Consider the following 19,375-nt stretch of genomic DNA (forward strand, 5'->3'; position numbering starts at 1 on the left):
ATTCTCGCTGTCAGGAGAGTTCAGTACAGGGAAAAGCGCATAAGTGACGAGATAAAATACACGTTCACATGCCATTCCCATTGTAACAGATGTGTTGCAGGCTGCTGTCAGTTACGTTATTTCAAACGTACATGTTTCAGAATGTTGAAAATTAGGTGGACTGATAGGGTAAGGAATGAGGATGTTCTCCGCAGAATCGAATAAGAAAGGAATATATGGAAAACACGGACAAAGAGAAGGGACAGGATAATAGGACATCTGTTAAGACGTTAGGGAATGACTTGCATGGTACTAGAGGGAGCTGTAGCGGGCAAAAACTGTAGAGAAAGACAGACATTGAAATACGTCTAGCAAACATCCAGGACGTAGATTGCAAGTGTTCCTCTAAGCGAAGAGATTGGCGCAGGAGAGGAATTCTTGGCGAGTCGCATCAAACCAGTAAGAAGACTGATGACTCACAAAAAAAAAAAGAAAAAAAAGATCGTGGTATTCCACGGGGCTCATGGTTGCTCTGAGAGGTCGCATAACTGCCAACGGTTATTACGTAGCTTGAAGTGTTGGCAGAAGAGCCAACACCGTGTTACTAGTGGGGGCCGAAATGCACGCGTTTTAGCTCACGCAGGCTGGCGTGAGGAGGGAAGAACTATACTGACGTGAGGTCTGAAACAAGACAAGGAATTAGAATTCAGATAGCGAACGTAATTAGTTGATACTTAACTTTAATCCATTAATGATGAACATCGCTCTTGACGGTACATGATTCAGAATATTATCTGTTCAGATTATAGTAACTGAATATGGCGCCTTGCTAGGTCGTAGCAAATGACGTAGCTGAAGGCAATGCTAAACTGTCGTCTCGGAAAATGAGAGCGTATGTAGACAGTGAACCATCGCTAGAAAAGTCGGCTGTACAACTAGGGCGAGTGCTAGGGAGTCTCTCTAGACTAGACCTGCCGTGTCCCGGCGCTCGGTCTGCAATCACTGGTAGTGGCGACACGCGGGTCCGACGTATACTAACGGACCGTGGCCGATTTAAAGGCTACCACCTAGCAAGTGTGGTGTCTCTCGGTGACACCACACAACCATTCTGGCGGATCAGTTTTCCTCAATGGCAATGCTGTGTTCTACTGCGCACATCGTCCAAGACTAATCTTTTAACACGAGGTTGAATTTTCGCTTGTTCCCTGGCCACCACAATCACCGCATGTCAATATTATCGGACCTTTGTGGTGTACTTTCGAGAGAATGGAGCGTAATCGCTATCAGCCTCCATTATTGTTACCTCTACTTGCAACTATTGTGCCGGAAGAACAGTAGAATACTGAAGAATGGTATAAGATTCCATTGAAAACCGTACAATATCTTTATCCATTCTCAGACAACTGGAACTGGAAGCTGTTTTGAACGCCACTGGTTTTTTTTTTTTTTTCACACCGTTCAAATGGTTCAAATGGCTCTGAGCACTATGGACTTAAAATCTGAGGTCATCAGTCCCCTAGAACTTAGAACTACTTAAGCCTAACTAACATAAGGACATAACACACATCTATGCCCGAGGCAGGATTCGAACCTGCGACCGTAGCAGTCGCACGGTTCCGGACTGAAGCGCCTAGAACCGCTCGGCCACCGCGGCCGACTTTGTACACCGTATAGGCGCTGTAATGCCTTGTGTTTTTGGTGTTTCCATACTTCTGTCCAATCCCCACCCCCTTACGTCCCACTAGTTTTTGCGAAAGAGAGAACCTGTACTCGAAGATGATTGTGTGACCATTATGCTGCCACTTTAAGTATATCTCGTGTGTGGATAATGAGATAGAGATAAGAAAGATATCAGGGAGCGCACTGAGAGATATAGACAGGGACTCTTCCTTCGCTCGATAGCAAATGGAAGAGGACAGGAAACTTATGATACTGGTACGATGAACACTGTGCCATGCACAGCGCAGTACCTTGCGAGGTATTTACGTAGTTGTAGATGCAGTCAAGGCCTCACCGTGTGAGGGAGCGAGGAAACTGCTAGCTGTCTTATTGAAGTCCGAAGACCAGGTGGTATTCAGGTTTGTTAGAAGGCGCAGTTTCTGGATAAGGAGTAACTATCGCCCGTGAATGGGGCAGCGCGCCGTGTTGAGTGCCTGGCTGGGGAAACCAGTGCGCTGCGCTAGTCGCGCGGTTTTTGCCGCTCGCACTGTCGCGCCGTCCCAGAGGCCGGAGAGCGGCGCGGCGGCCTCTTAGTATTCGGCGTGCGTCCAGCGTCGCGTCCTCGTGGCCCATATAGCACGCACACGCACGCGCTCACGCACTCGCGCGCGACCACACCCCGACAAGGAAGGGCCGCTTTCTCTCGTCTCGTACCGGCCACTACGGGGAACTGAAGCCGGAAGCTGTGAAGTCGCCTGGTCGTGGTACTCGAAACACTCCACGGCGTCGGAAGGGGCTGAGAAAGGCGGGGAGCGTCGGAGGACGACTGCAACTACCCCTTCTTTTTAATTATCACCCTTGTGGCTGTTAAATTTCTTAAAAAGGATGGTTCTTTTACCTAATAGCCATTAGATAGCATCCGATGCGATGCGCTAAAGTTCACTAACACTGTAAGTTTGTTTTATAATTTGGCTCGTGGGACTTACATAGATAAACATCCCCTTGCAGAATTAATTCCCTGATGTTGTTGTTCTTGTTGTTGTGGCCTTCAGTCCTGAGACTGGTTTGACGTAGCTCTCCATACTGCTCTAACCTGTGCAAGCTTCTTCATCTCCCAGTACCTACTGCAGCCTACATCCTTCTGAATCTGCCTACTGTATTCATCTCTTGGTCTCCCTCTACAATATTTACCCTCCACGCTGCCCTCCAGTACCAAATTGGTGATCCCTTCATGACTCAGAACAATTCTATTCAGTACCTCCTCATTCGTTATGTGATCTACCCATCTAATCTTGAGAATTCGAAAGCTTCTGTTCTCTTCTAGTCTAAACTATTTATCGTCCATGTTTAACTTCCATACATGGCTATACTCCATACAAATACTTTCAGAAACAACTTCCTGACACTTAAATCAATACTTGATGTTAACAAATTTCTCTTCTTCAGAAACGCATTCCTTGCCATTGCCAGTCCACATTTTACATCTTCTCTACTTCGACCATTATCAGTTATTTTGCTCCCCAAGTAGCAAAACTCCTTAACTCCTTTAAGTGTCTCATTTCCTAATCTAATTCCCTCAGCATCACCCGACTTAATTCCACTACATTCCATGATCGTCGTTTTGGTTTTGTTGATGTTCGTCTTATACCCTCCTTTCAAGACACTGTCCATTCCGTTCAACTGCTCTTCCAAGTCCTTTGCTGTCTCTGACAGAATTACAATGTCATCGGCGAACCTCAAAGTTTTTATTTCTTGTCCATGGCTTTTAACACCTACTCAGAACTTTTCTTTTGTTTCCTTTACTGCTTGCTCAATATATAGATTGAATAGCATCGGGGAGAGGCTATAACCCTGTCTCACTCTCTTGCCAACCACTTCCCTTCCCTTTCATGTCCCTCGACTCATAACTGCCGTCTACTTTCTCTACAAATTGTAAATACCCTTTCGTTGTAAATACCCTTTCGCTTCCTGTATTTTACTCTTGCCACGTTCAGAATTTGAAAGTGAGTATTCCAGTCAAAATTGTCAAACTCTTTCTCCAAGTCTACAAATGCTAGAAACGTAGGTTTGCATTTCCTTAATCTTTCTTCTAAGATAAGTCGTAGGATCAGTATTGCCTCACGTGTTCCAACGTTTCTACGGAATCCAAACTGATCTTCCCCGAGGTTGGCTTCTACCAGTTTTTCCGTTCGTTTGTAAATAATTCGCGTTAGTATTTTGCAGCCGTGACTTATTAAACTGATAGTTCGGTAATTTTCACATCTGTCAACATCTGCTTTCTTTGGTATTGGAATTATTATATTCTTCTTGAAGTCTGAGGGAATTTCACGAGTCTCATACATCTTGCTCACCAAATGGTAGAGTTTTGTGAGGGCTGGCTCTCCCAAGGCTGTCAGCAGTTCTAATGGAATGTTGTCTACTCCCGGGGCCTTGTTTCGACTTAGGTCTTCCAGTGCTCTGTCAAACTCTTCACGAAGTATCATATCTCCCATTTCATCTTCATCTACCTCCTCTTCCATTTCCATAATACTTTCCTCAAGAACATCACCCTGTATAGACGCTCTATATACTCCTTCCACATATCTGCTTTCCCTTCTTTGCTTAGAACTGGGTTCCCATCTGAACTCTTGATATTCATACAAGTGGTTCTCTTTTCTCCAAAGGTCTCTTTAAACGGCCTTGCTGATGTCGTACTGCGAACGGCTGAAAGCAAGGGGAAACTACAGCCGTAATGTTTCCCGATAGCATGCAGCTTTACTGTATGATTAATTCCCTAGCAGCTTAAAATACATAACTGGAGCGCTAGATGTAACATCCGACTGCAATAACGTGTTTCACTGCTAACAAAACCACTAAAAAACGTTAATTCACAGAATAAATATTTCTCTGAGGAAGATCGCAATATAGTTCTCCAATAAATAGGCACATTAACATCAAACCGACAAATATCGAAACAAGTGGCCTTGGGGTTGATAAGCAACTCAAATCGAACAACAGGGGCAAGGGCACAGGGTCCGACTGGATACCAGTACGATTCACACATAGTACGTGAGACAACTAGCCCTTCTTCTAAAACAGCAGTGTAGGTAGGTCGTTGGAGAAGCGAACCAATCCTAATCATTCAAAAAAAAAAAAAAAAGTGCAAGTCATTCCAGTTTTCAAGAAGAGTCGTAGTACAGTTCTACACAAAACTACAGGCCTGTGCCTGTCTGTTGTAGAGTTTTGCAAAACTCGCTTATTATTACATTATTGAGGCCCAAAAGTTCCTCTGTTGGAATCAACATGGATTCACAAAACAACGATCGAGTGAAACCCAGCTTGCGCTGTTCAGCTCCGAGACCGAGAAGGAAGCTGATATGGGCTCCCAGGTTGATGCAGTACTCCTTCACTTCCGGAAAGCGTTCAGTACCGTTCCGCACTGCCACCTAATGGTCAAAACAAGAGCATAAACAATATCAGACCAGCTGTTGACTGAACTGAAGAGATCACACCATGTCGTTCTCAACGGCAGAAATCTGCGGACGTAAAAGTAGCTTCGAGGGTATCTCAAGGGAGAGCTGTAGGAGCATTACTTTCCAAAAAAATGCTTCAAATGGCTCTGAGCACCATGGGACTTAAGAGCTGAGGTCATCAGTCCCCTAGAACTTAGAACTACTTAAACCTAACTAACCTAAAGACATCACACACATCCATGGCCGAGGCAGGATTCGAATCTGCGACAGTAGCAGTTGCGCGGTTCCGTACTGTAGCGCCTACAACCGCTCGGCCACTGCGGCTGGCATCAATTTTCATAGTATATATAAATGACCTACTGGATAACAACGGAAGTTGCATGAGACTTTTTGAGGACGATGCTGTTGCACACAGAGAAGTCGTGCGGTAGAAAATTGTAGAGAAATCTAGAAAAACCTACAGAGGATCCTAACTTGGCGCTGGGAATGGCAACTGACCTTCAGCATAAATAAATACAACGTACTGCACATAACTAACTGAAACATCGATTATCTCATAATTATACGATTGCAGAGGAATCATTGGAAAAAGTCACATCCATGAAGTACGTAAGAGTAAGCGCACAGAGCAGTTTATAAGAGAAAGATCATATAAAACAAAGAGCAGGTACGGTGGAGTCAGATGGAAATTCTTTGGAAGAATGCTCAGGAAATGACGTCCACTCCAAAGAAAGAAGCTTAGAAAGCCCTTCTTTGACCGACACTTGAATATTGCTTGTCAGTCTGGGATATGTACCAGAAAGGATTCATAGAGGAAATAGAGAAGATTCAACGAAGAGCAGTGCGTTTTGTTACAAGTTCATTTAGTAAGTGCGAAAGAGTCACGGAGTCAACTCCAGTTCATTGGCAAAACACTTAGAAGGTGCAACAGGTGTATTAAAGAGACTGCTTACTCCACGCTTGTCTTCCCTATTCTGGAGAACTGCTGTGTTGTGTGGAATCCGCGTCAGGTGGGGCTGACGAATTACATCGAAAAAGTTCATAGAAGGGCAGCTCGTTTTGCATTATTGTGAAATAGGGAGATAGTGCCACAGACATGATACGTGGATTGGAGTGACAATCATTAAAATAAAGGCGTTTTTCGTTGCGACGAGACCTTGTCATGAAATTTCAATCGCCAGTTTTCGTACCCGATTGCGAAAACATTCTGTTGGCACCCACCTACATAGGAAGAAATGATCATCACAATAAAATAAGGGAAATCAGGGATCGCTTAGAAAAATTATGTGTTCGTTTCTCCCGCGCGTCGTTCGAGACCGGAACGGTAGAGAGACTGCTTGAAGATGGTTCATTGGACGCTCTGCCAGGCACTTAATTGTGCATAGCAGAGTAATCACATAGACGTAGACGTAGCATCAGACAGTGCAAGAGAGACAGTCTGCATGACAGTGCTATTTACTGTAAAATACGGAGCTCGTACGTTCCTGGAAGAGTCTACCAGTATATTGCTTCCTTATAGGAAAAGCTAGTGAAAAGGCCTTCAAGATAAAATAAGGTTACAGCCCACACAGAGGCTTCCCGACAATCGTTCTTCCCGCGAACCATTCGCGACTGGAACGGGAAAGGTGGGAAGTGGCAATGGTACACAAAATACCCTCCCCCACACGCCCTACGGCGGCTTGTGAAGCATAGATGTAGACTGCAAACTAATCAAAACTATTTGGGAATAAATCGAGCACACTTTATATACGTTGATGTTCTAAAAGAAAACTATCGATCACAGATTTAGAAACATAATATATTCTCCGCATAGAGTTGCTAACACTGCATCTCATAGATTAAACTTGACAATAGCTTTTTAAAATATTAATAACTGCAAGATTTTTGGTCTGGAGGAACTATACACACGTCAGTCCACAATTAATATAATGAATCGGGAGACTACAAGTACTCTGCAATCAATTCTTAATTGCTCCTATTAAAAAATGTATCCACCTTGCCGAATGTCCGCCTTCACAGTACACACACTAGTTTCCCAGCCACTCCATACCACGGAAGCGAAGTGCTGTACAGCGGATGGAACCGTTCTTGGCAGCAGAGATGCCATACATTTTTACAAAACTATTAGTAAGAGGTTCTTTTCCCCCGTGCGAAGAAGCCATGGGTAACAGAAGAAATACTTCAGATGATCGATGAAAGATGGAAGTACAAAATTGGTCAGAGAAATTCAGGAATACAGAGATCCAAGTCGCCGAGGAATGAAATAAATAGGAAGTACACGGAAACTCAGACGAAATGGCTGCAGAACAGATAGGAGATCCAGTTATAGAATGAGAGTTTAAATGAGCTTTGGAAGACACAAGATGAAATAAGGCAGAAAGGATATAACACTCCATTAGAACTTAAAAAAATGATTGGGAGAAGCGGCAACAAGGCGACTAATCACGCTAGTGTGTAGAAAATATGAGTCTAGCGATATACCATGTTACTTTCGGGAAAACATAGTTCATACCATTCTGAAGACTGCAAGAGTCTGTAAGTGCAAGAATTATCGCACAATCAGCACAACAGCTCATTCATTCAAGTCGGAAAATCAGACGAAATGGCTGCATAACAGTTAGGAGATCCATTTATAGAATGAGAGTTTAAATGAGCTTTGGAAGACACAAGATGAAATAAGGCAGAAAGGATATAACACTCCATTAGAACTTAAAAAATGATTGGGAGAAGCGGCAACAAGGCGACTAATCACGCTGGTGTGTAGAAAGTATGAGTCTAGCGATATACCATGTTACTTTCGGGAAAACATAGTTCATACCATTCTGAAGACTGCAAGAGTCTGTAAGTGCAAGAATTATCGCACAATCAGCATAACAGCTCATTCATTCAAGTCGGTACAAGAATAATTAGCCGACGAATAGAAAACAGAATTGAAGGTCTGTTAGATGACAATCAGTTTGGACTTAGTACAGGCAAAGTCACGAGAAAGACAGTTCTGACGCTGCGAGTGATAATGGAAACAAGACCAAAGAGAAATCAAGACATGTTTATAGGATTTGTAGACCTGGAAAAAGAGTTCGACAATGTCAATTGTTGCTAGATTTTCGAAATTCTAGGAATAGTAGGGGTAAGTTGTAGCAAAAGACGGTTAGTAGTCAATATGTACAAGATCCAAGAGGGAACAATAAGAGTGGAAGATCATGAACAAAGTGCTCGGATTAAGGAGCGTGGAAGACAGGGATGCAGTCTTTGGCCCCTACTGTTCAGTCTCGTAGAAGCAATGATGGAAATAAAAGGAAGGTCAAGTGTGGAATTAAAACGCAAGGTGAAAGGGTGTCTATGATACGATACGCTAATGACACTGCTATCCTCAGTGAATGTGAAGAAAAATTACCGGATCTGCTCAGTGGAATGAACAGTCTAACGACTACAGAATATGGGTTGAGAGTAAGTCGAAGAAAGACCATTGTAATGAGAAGTAGCAGAAATTAGAACAACGAGAAACGTAACTTCACAGTTTTAGATCACGTAGTACATGAAGTTAAGGAATTCCGCTACCTAGGCAGCAAAATAACCCATGACGGACGGAGCAAGGAGAACATCCAAAGTAGACCAGCACTGGTAAAAAGGGTGTTCATGGCCAAGAGAAGCCTACTAATGTCAAATTTAGGTCTCAATTTGAGAAAGAAATTTCTGAGAATGTACGTTGGAGTGCAGCATGATATGGCAGTGAGATATGGACTGTGGGAAAACCGGAACAGAAGAGATAGAAGCACTTTAGCTGTCGTGCTACAGGAGAATGTTAAAAGTTATTCCGACTGGTGAGGTAAGAAATGAGGAGGTTCTCTGCAGAATCGACGAGGAAAGCATTTTATAGAAAACATTGATAAGAAGAAGCAACAGAATGGTTTAACATGATCACCCTATACCATCTATGTTTTCAAAGGTTACGAAAAACTGCATATTTGTCATACGAACATTTGACTATTTAGGACCAGTCTTCTGTTTACTGGAGCATTGTCAGGAAATGGTTGATTAGCGTCCACCATAGATACTAGTGTGTTTGTAACCAAACATTAGAAGCATAGATACTATTAAAATACACAATATTTTTGGTCATGACATTGTAAGTAGGCTGTTTAGATTTTCTTATTTGTAACACCACCTCTGTATGAAAATCACTGGCTGTGCTGTATGCAGTCTGTGGCTAGTTGGCATTGTTGTAATACTCGCCATTGTAGCGTTGGGCAGTTGGCTATTAGCGGCGCGTAGCGTTGCGCAGTTGGAGGTGAGCCGCCTGTAGTGGTGGATGTGGGGAGAGTGATGGCGGAGTTTTGAAATTTGTAAGAATGGATGTCATGAACTGATATATATATTATGACTGTTGAGGTAAATACATTGTTTGTTCTCTATTAAAATCTTTCACTAGCTAACTATGCCTATCAGTAGTTAGTGCCTTCCGTAGTTTGAATCTTTTATTTAGTTGGCAGTAGTGGCGCTCGCTGTATTGCAGTAGTTTGAGTAACGAAGATTTTTGTGAGGTAAGTGATTTGTGAAACGTATTGGTTAATTAGTCAGGGCCATTCTCTTGTAGGGATGACTGAAACTCAGTCTGCGTTGCGCTAAAGATATTGTGTGTCAGTTTAAACACAGTCTTGTACAATTGTTCTAAGGGGACGTTTCAACATTATATGAGAAATGTTAAATCGAGAGCTCATCACTCACGGAATACACCGAACAAGTTAAATTTCAGCAATCTGGGCACTATGAAACAGAGTACATAATGAAAGCACACAGTATGAAATATACACTTGTGTGGCTCTAATACTAAAGATGGTAGATAAAAACAAAGTAATGCGTAATTATTTATCGAATCAGAAACATACATATTAGACACATTTATGAATACATTACTTTTACCCATGTCTTGGCGACTTTCAATGCATTTACTGTTCCTTGATGAAGTTCATCTTCTGTGCTGGGAGTTGGACGCAGTCGGAATTGAAGAATATGATGAACAGTTTGGTCTTCTCCAAAGTCACACTGAATATCATCTTGATCAGTGTGGTCCCATCTTTCCAGATTAACCTTTGATCTAACTCCAGATCTAGTCCACTCAGGAAATTCAGTGTCGTCCATTTCTCATCATAGCCAGGACGTAAAGTTTCAGAAACACTTTTCCAACCAGGTGAAAAGTAGGCCGTAGCTACTCATAGTTGCAACCTAACTTTTTCGGCAGTGGTTCTAAGTGCCGACGGTGTTCTAGGGGAACTCCTCCTTGTCTTCAATCATTGCAAGTGCAGTTCGTGTCCACATATAACATGGGTTCTCTCAAACTCCACTGTTTTTCTGCCCTCATTCCCAGCTATTTCTCTTGGAATGGTATTGTAATGATTCTACAAATGGGATTGAGAACTATGTCCACCTGTTTCTCATGTGTTGAATTGTGCCAAACAAGAAATACTTACTCTGTCGCAGAATAGTTTAGTGCCATTTCAGAAGTTCGTATAGTTTTGAGTTGACTACCCCACTGTGAGCCAAGCAGTTTCCATAGAAGATTGTTCCTTTGGGAACTTTTAACTTGCAGATCGCGCCGCGCTTCTTGAAAGTAAGAGACCTGTCATGTTTCAGGACCTGACAATGTTCTAGTTCGACACCTGACCATACTATAGATTGCGACTAGCTTCCCTGTTTTTTGAAAGAAAAGCACCTGCTTGTGACTTTGAGGAATTTGGTTGAAGTTGGTTTGTGTTGTCATATCTGGAAAGTTGTCTAAGAGCATTCATGAGGGTATTCTGCACCGATTCAAAATTTGTGCCCTGGATGCTAGAACAAGGTCGTCGACGTACAAGAAACGCTGTTGGATGCTATGGGTTGTTCATTCGTGTATATATTGAACAGAGTTAGGGCCAGCGCAGTACCATGCGGGAGTTTGTTTTCTGTAGTCTCTATCGCCTATGCTGTTCTTGGAAATCGACGAAGAACCTGAGATTCTGCAAAAGAATAGCGATGAGCCCATTTATCCTAAAATCCTTGGTCATCTTGTATTCCTTTGTCAGTAGTAGCTGGTGACTGACAGAATCATACGCTGCTGATAAACTGACAAATACCATGCCTGTCATCTTACCAGCTTCAAACCCCATCTACTACAAACTGTTTGAGATTTGACAATTGTTCGCTACAGCTTTTGACAGATCGAAATCCAGACTGCTGAGGTATAAGTAAGGGATCAAAGTAATGTACGAGTATAATTCCAAGATGCTACTCCAGAGGGGAGTAAAAATGAATGTGTGGAAGGGAAAATACTGAACGCAAAAATTAATGTATGGCCCTGTCTGACTACCCCCTGAAGGAGTCTTAGGATCTTTCAGTCGTTATATTAGCTCCTCCTTGTTGCTCTTTAACATATAAATCACATAAATGAATGATTAAGGGAACTAGTAACTACAAACGATAAATGATGATCCTGCTTATAGATTTTAAAACCCCATTTATATATTACAAATGTTTATATATCGATGTTCAGTGGACATAAAGAGACACAAATGAATTTCCTAACTAATATTGCTGATCAACTGCCCAAATCTGACCCTTTTTATGGCTACCCAATGTAATATAAATAATGCGAGATGACTGACATCATCTACGTACCAAACACTAGGAGACAATACTTTCAAAGATGATCTACAGTGGTGCACAACCTCAGTGGAAATAAAACTTATGTGATCACAGCTGTTTAGCTTTATAGCCCTAATAAGCCGAAGCAATAAGCAATATCACCGTTTGTGAAACGTCCCCTTTGAACAATTATACATGACTGTGCTTAAACTGACACACAATATTTTTTTTAGCGCAACGTAATCTGACTTTCAATAATCCATACAAAAGAATGGCTCTGACTAACATTAACCTATACGTTTCACAAATCACTTACCTCACAAAAATCTTGGTTACTCGAACTACTGCAATACAGCGAGCGCCACTACAGCCAACTAAATAAAAGATTCAAACTATAGAAGGCACTAACTACTGATAGGCATAGTTAGCAAATGAAAGACTTTATTAGAGAAAAAACAATGTATTTACCTTAATATTGTTCAAAAGTCATATATATCAGTTCATGACATCCAGTCTTACAAAGTTACTGTCTCTGTCCAGATCATCCACTGTCACAACTCCGTCATCTCTCTCCCCACATCCACCACTGCTGGCAGCTCACCTCCAACTGTGCAATGTTACGCGCTGTTAACAGCCGACTGCCCAACACTACAATAGCCAACAACAATGCAAACCAGTCACAGACTGCACGCGGCACAACCAGTGATTTTCATACAGAGCGCTACGTGGTGTTACCATTAAAAAAACCTAAACAGCCTACTTACATAGCCCCCATGCTCCCCAGGTAATCATAGAGCAGACCCACTGTAGTCCTGGTAGAGATTATGGTTTTGGTGAGCGACCAGAGGTGCAGACCCACTGCAGTCCATGTAGAAATAATGCCATTGGTGAGTCATCAAAGGTGTAGACCCACTGTAGTCCTTGTAGAGATGGCCAGCAGCCATCTGCTGCGACTGTGCAGGAGCACATTCACCATCGAAGAGTCTTGCAGACAATATAGCAAGTCCATAAATCACCACTTGTGCACTCACAAAGTTTTTGGAATTGTCCTTAGAACCAGCAATACTGTTAATCAGTCCCTTGCTGAATTATTAACACACGTCCAAACACTAATGGTCCCAACTTCTCACATATTTTGCATATACTATGACCATCAGAAATTTGATGAACTGGTGTCAATTACAATTTTATAACATGAGAATACAATAACAAAGGTACAAAATACATTATTAAAGAACATAACAATACAGATAAATTTGTAGTATTACAGGCTTTACAAAAGAATATAAATAAACATATACATCAGTGTTACAGGAATTATGACATGAGTGAATATATAAAATAATGAGAATAGTTTTCGAAACATTAATTTCGCACATGAGCATTGAAATAGAAGAGAATAAATAATGTATAAACATCTTTACAAAGAAAATAGCATAGTATTTGAAAAATTCTACAAGACAGGAAAAAGATAAACACACAAGGATATATAAACACATAGCAGAATAACACAAAAGGAAAGACATATTTCGTTTTCAGGGTAACATTTGGTACTGCAGTCCAAACCAAAACTTCATTCCATAGATCTTTCATCTTATTTCAACGTTTGTTTCCACCAAAAAAAAAAAAATTCTTTCCTAGCATGCATTCTGTATTTATATGTTCACATATTTCTTACCTCATTATTTATTTTCCATTATCCTACCTCATCATTTATTTCCAACAAAATCCTACCTAAACCTGTTGTCCCTAAACCCTACTTTTTTTTTGTTCATATCCTCTTTCAAAATACTTTTTTGGCGAAACCATTTTCTTATAGCTTCTCAATGCATTCCTTCCAATTCATTGCAACTCATTCTCTTATATAGTCTACCCCCTCTTAAGCTAACTTAAATCTACTGAGCTCAGATGCTAAACTAAGGGACGAGGCAATGCAGCAGAAAAAATAATTAATACAAACAGCAATGAAAAAAATGGAAATTGTCAAAGCAAATCTAAATTAGCACACCAAATGCAACATTACAACTAATATAAGGCAATGCACAGCAAACAAGAAAAATAAATCCGTAGTAAAACTGGCTTAACACAATAATATAAAGTCAAATTCAGTAACATTAAGCCTGGCAAAAACAGCAGAAAATGCTATGACCTATATCTAAACATGACAAAGCTCAAGCAGAAAAAATATTACAGTAAAAATGGCCCTGTTTAATACATATGTCACATCTTAACACTAGGGTGATGCATCACAATTTATTCTACAAAAGAAATTACCAAATACTTAAAAAGAAAATTCTGTATGCAATTCCTGTGAAGGCATATATCTTTTTGTGCTCTTTCGTTTTTTTTTTGACATCTTAAAGTTATTCTTTATTGGGTCTGTAGGAATAAAATATTTATATTAGTACATCTATAAAATTTTATTTTAACCAATGCTGCAGGGCAGCTAGAAACTAGATATTAAACAAATTGAGCAATCTCTCAACTAGAAAGACAATAGATGTAAAAATGTTTATCATTTCATTAGGCATTTTAGTAAATATCATAAATTAAGAGCTCCAAAGTGTAATCATATGTTTTCAAGTTTGAGTGTGTCATATTTGCGATGCTTTCTACAAAGAAATGTCAATAGCGAGGATAATGGCCTCTTTTTTTTCCACCTATGCCTCTGAAACGCACACACTAATGACTTTTTTCCAGGCGACTGTCACGCAGCTGGGTGCCCACGACGCATTACGTGAATGTGGTCACTTAACTTTCTCACCAAAATATTTATGACACAAGTTCGTACTACAGTGACAGTCACACATAAAAAAATTTCACAGGTCGAGAATTTGCTTTACAAATGTGTGGAAACAAAATCCTATAAGTATAACCTTGTCCAAAAAATTTTCGTCAGCATTGCGATACATTTACGCATATACATACATTTAATAATTCTGAAGGTATTATTCTTGGTTTTCAACATCCTCTTCCACAAATCAGAGTCCCTAACCACTACTCATTAATCCTTACTTTATTATACTTATACATATTCATTGACACTTCTTCAATATTTCATTATAAGAAATACATAGCGTAATCAAATTCCTCATATACAGTAGCATCATATTATTGATCATAAACATACCTAAACAGCATAATACACATCGTCGTCGTAATAATATCATAACATCTCAGTCAATTCTCAAAAACGTTGTCGCTTCCTCCAATAATTTCAAACCTAAAAAAATCTCTGCTCATTTCAATAGTGCCATCTACCTCAAATGTACTTGAAAAATCATGATCTCATACCAAATAGATCATTCAAAGCTCTCATAGTATCACAATGGTCCCGAAAAAATATGAACAGTTCACAAAGTATAGACAAAATACAGTTTCATAAGTGTGAAGTTACCCAACTGCGTAATTACGTAAACATCTGTCACTGATGTAGTAAAATAAATATTTGCTTCTCCCAGTTAGATGATCAGATAGCTGTGTAATTCTGTGTTAGAGAAATATGGTACCGATGTGTAAAGTTGTATAAGCAAATACCATATTAGCTAGGGCTCCTTGTGCTTGCCACACACATGGTACACAAAGTAAGCGTGCACCCCCCTGAGGATTAATGTAATTAGACCCTCAGCTGTTACAGATTACAGCAATGGAATGAAATGTATCACGGAAAACCTTTGTATCATTGTACTTCAAATATCTTTAAAAATAATTGTTTTAAGTACAAAATTATTCACTCAAAAACGTGTACTGTAGCGCTAATCTGTGCGTCTTGTTGTAAGATAATCTCTGTGGAAGTGTCGTAGTTATCTACCTCCGAAAGCTAAGTTCTGCAGAAGTCAATGCAGTTACCTCATGATAAATAAAAGTGAAATGTTTTGCGTATAGATATCTTAGTTACTACGCTTATTGCCTTGATGAAGATAGTACTGTGCTGTAAAGCATTGTTGTGCTACGGAAAAGGCTGTCTCCTTGTAGCTATACCACAAAAGTTACTACTAAAATACGTTTTACTTTCCAGAAGAATTCAGAAAAACTGTGCAGATATAAAACAGCTACACCGCAAAAGCAACATTGTAAGTTGTCACTCATTAGTAGCATCGTGATAAAATCGTGTAGCTGTCACATAAACTAACCACTGTGTCATCTGGTATCTCACAGAAAGTACTTTCAATCCAGAATGAATTTTAAAGTAAACCAAAATGTTGCAATAAAATCTCATTAGCAGTACCAGTAAATGTTCTAAGTATGTGAGGCTTATAGTCGTTACGTAATCGTGCAACTAACAAGCACGAATGTACACACGCAATAACACTGTATCATCTGTTCACGATAACAATGCATTCGTAATTTCTGTTTAAATAAATTCTCTTGGTTCTTGACTGGATAACTTCAAATATTGTTGCATGTTAACAAATTCTAAGTGTGACAAAGCATACTAGTAATGTAAAGACAAAGTTAAAAAGCAGATTATCTTTCAATAAACGGTTTTACATGTGAAATGTGGTGTAATTCTTTACTCTTCCTACCATGCAGAGCTCCAGCTTCAACGGAATTATCATGTGGTATATGGTACATCGGTAAAGAATGCTCAAATTTTTCTCAAGGTTAGCGTCAATGTTATTTTTCGATGAGCCAGCCGGCGCACGTGGCTGCCTGCGGTGCGAGTCATTGTCTGCTATCTCTTTTTGGCGTGCTTCGTTATTGGGATTTGGAGACCTAACTTCTACAAATTCACCTTGTCGAGAGGGCCCTGCTCTGTTTGAATCCCGCTAATTCTGATGCAACTCAGATCTGTCGTTACGATCATATCGTCTGTCGCCATGACGGTAGATTCCATAGTTTCTCTCTTGTCGATCACGTGGTGGAGAATTTCTCCCTGAATCGTAACTGCGCGCTGGACCGTTGCGTCTAAAGTTATTCTGTCTCCCTTGACAATAATTATTTTGGTTCCCATATTGTCTGTTTCTCTGATTGTCTCTGTGATGGTCATTACCGCGGAGAGGTGATCGTTCCCTGTAATTATTACTACTCTGTCAACGGTTGTCATACGGGTGGTGTCTGTTTTGGTCACGATTTACGTTGTAAGAATAGCCTTGTCGTGTATTATTTCCGTCATCGCGGAATTGTGACGGATGTGACCTGTAATTGTTGTGCTCCTGTTTTCGCGTTCCGCGATTGTCAGTGTCAATTTCTAATTCTTGTAAGAGTCCCTGAAAAGCTTCAATGTCGTCTTTGTAACGTCCTGCTAAAATAATATGTCGTAAATGTTCAGGCAATTTGATTAAGCAAATGCGGATGAGTTATGAGGGGCTGTATGGGTTTGAAAGATACTGATTCTTATGCAACATGTCTTCCAAATATTTCACAAGACTGGAAAATTCTGATTGTTCGATGCGTTTCATCATTATGATGCAATGTTTTACTCGGTCTTGTGTAGCTTGAGACCAATATGCTGAGAGGAAGACATGATAAAATTCTCCTTCACTGTGGCAATCGTGAATGACCGATCGCATTCTTACAGCTGGTTCATTCTCCAAGTAGCAACACATAAATTCTAACCTGTGCTCCAATGACCAGTTGGGAGGAAAACAATGAGAGAATTGATGAAGCCATGCTTGTGGATGAATGCCGTTGTCAGAATTCTTAAATGTTTTGAATTTATGTGTGGTAATGAACAGCTTATAATCAAAATCATCGTGTCGGCGAGTCGCACATCACGCATTGTTACTTCGTTGAGGCGGTTCTGTCTCAAAATCCAATGCGCCTTGCCAATTTCTTTCATAATTTCCGAAGTGTCCATTGTTATTATTTTGTGGTTGTTCCGTATTTCTATGTCCCTTTTCCCGTACTGGAGCGCGAGTGTCCTCTGAAGTATGTAATTCTTGTATTACTTGTGCCAACTGATCTTGTACTTCCCGGATTTCTCTTTCGTACTGTGTATTGATTTGATTTTGATTTTTTTGAATTTTCTAATTTGGTCATACTCTTCAGTGTCCATGAAGGCTACAGGCCTTGCGTCATTCAGATCATCATTTACCTTTGTAGATAAGTTAGTGAACTGATCTGAAAGTTCGGCTACTTTATCCGATAGTGAAATTATTTCCTCTGTGTGTTTTTCCGAACCAAGTTTCAGAGTGTCAGTTTGTGTTGAAATCGTATCTACTGTGTCCTTTAAGGTTTCCTGAGTTTTTGCAAGTTGCGTAACCGAATCGGTAGATGCAACTGAGTCAATTTTAGCTTGCAAGGTGTCGTGATTATCATGAACAATAGTTTGCAGTTCTTTTATGGCTGCTTCGTGATTCTGTAATGCATCTTCATGACGTGAAAAAATAGGTTGGAAATGCTCACAAATTTGTGTTTTTACGTCATTACAGACTTTTTGTTATTTCGATTCTATGTTATGTAACTCAGTAGTTAAATCTTCACGTGTTTGTTCAAGTGTGGTGTCTAACTTCCGAAGATTTTGTTCCATTGTGTCTAACTTTAGAAACTTTTGCTGTCTTTGTCTCTGATTTTGTTCCATTGTGTCTAGCTGTTGCTGTGTTTGTCCCTGGTGCTGTTCCATTGTGTCTAACTTTTGAAGATTTTGTTCCATTTCTTTCTGATTTTGTTCAAGCGTTGTGTCCAACTTTTGTAGCCTTTGTCCCATTTGTTGCATGAACTGTAATAACAATGCACTGGTGTCTGTAACATGTTCCTCAGTGCTATTCGGCAGTGCATTTGAACTGGCAATATTCGCATTTTGAAAAGCAGAAAATGTGTCTTGATTTATTCGAGAAAACGGTGAGGAGGCAAAACCTGAATCTACAGTATTTGCAAGATTGTGTCCTGTCATTTCGGAATCCTGAGGCGAGCTGTTTCCGACCGATCGATCGATAATGCTTCCCTGTTCACTAATTGTTTCACTGCCTACACGATTATTTGCAGCCCACTCCATTTCCCTATGCACAATTACCAAATTACTACTTTGAACATTAGTTAATTCATTACATGGTGACGTTAACACACTGCTTTCATCTTCCCTGTCATTTCTCAGTTTACTTTGGAGCCTAGTATTACGTTTTTTACACGCCATTATTGTCACAATATTTCACACGACAACATATAAAAACACAATTTGAAGAGCAAAAATAAGAGAACACATTAACATAGCACTGAAGATAATATATAGTTCATTGCAAGCGCAGCTGCGAAATACTTAGTGCAAATTTACATGCGTGCTACACCTGTTTTACTGTAGAACAATGAAAGACTGCAACTACAAAGGAGATTCTATCTACAATTACATGCTAGCAATAAACAAAATCTACACTAATTACACAAAAAATCAGAAGATTCCAGGTTCGAATCTTGGCAGGGCCGCCGTATGGAACGTCCCCTTCGAACAAGTATACATGACTGTGCTTAAACTAACACACAATATTTTTTTTAGCGCAACGTAATCTGGCTTTCAATAATCCCTACAAAAGAATGGCCCTGACTAACATTAACCTATACGTTTCACAAATCACTTACCTCACAAAAATCTTGGTTACTCGAATTACTGCAATACAGCGAGCACCACTACAGCCAACTAAATAAAAGATTCAAACTATAGAAGGCACTAACTACTGATAGGCATAGTTAGCAAATGAAAGACTTTATTAGAGGAAAAACAATGTATTTAC

The sequence above is a fragment of the Schistocerca gregaria genome, chromosome 6 (assembly GCF_023897955.1).
Source record: "Schistocerca gregaria isolate iqSchGreg1 chromosome 6, iqSchGreg1.2, whole genome shotgun sequence".
In the NCBI taxonomy this organism is placed as follows: Eukaryota; Metazoa; Arthropoda; class Insecta; order Orthoptera; family Acrididae; genus Schistocerca; species Schistocerca gregaria.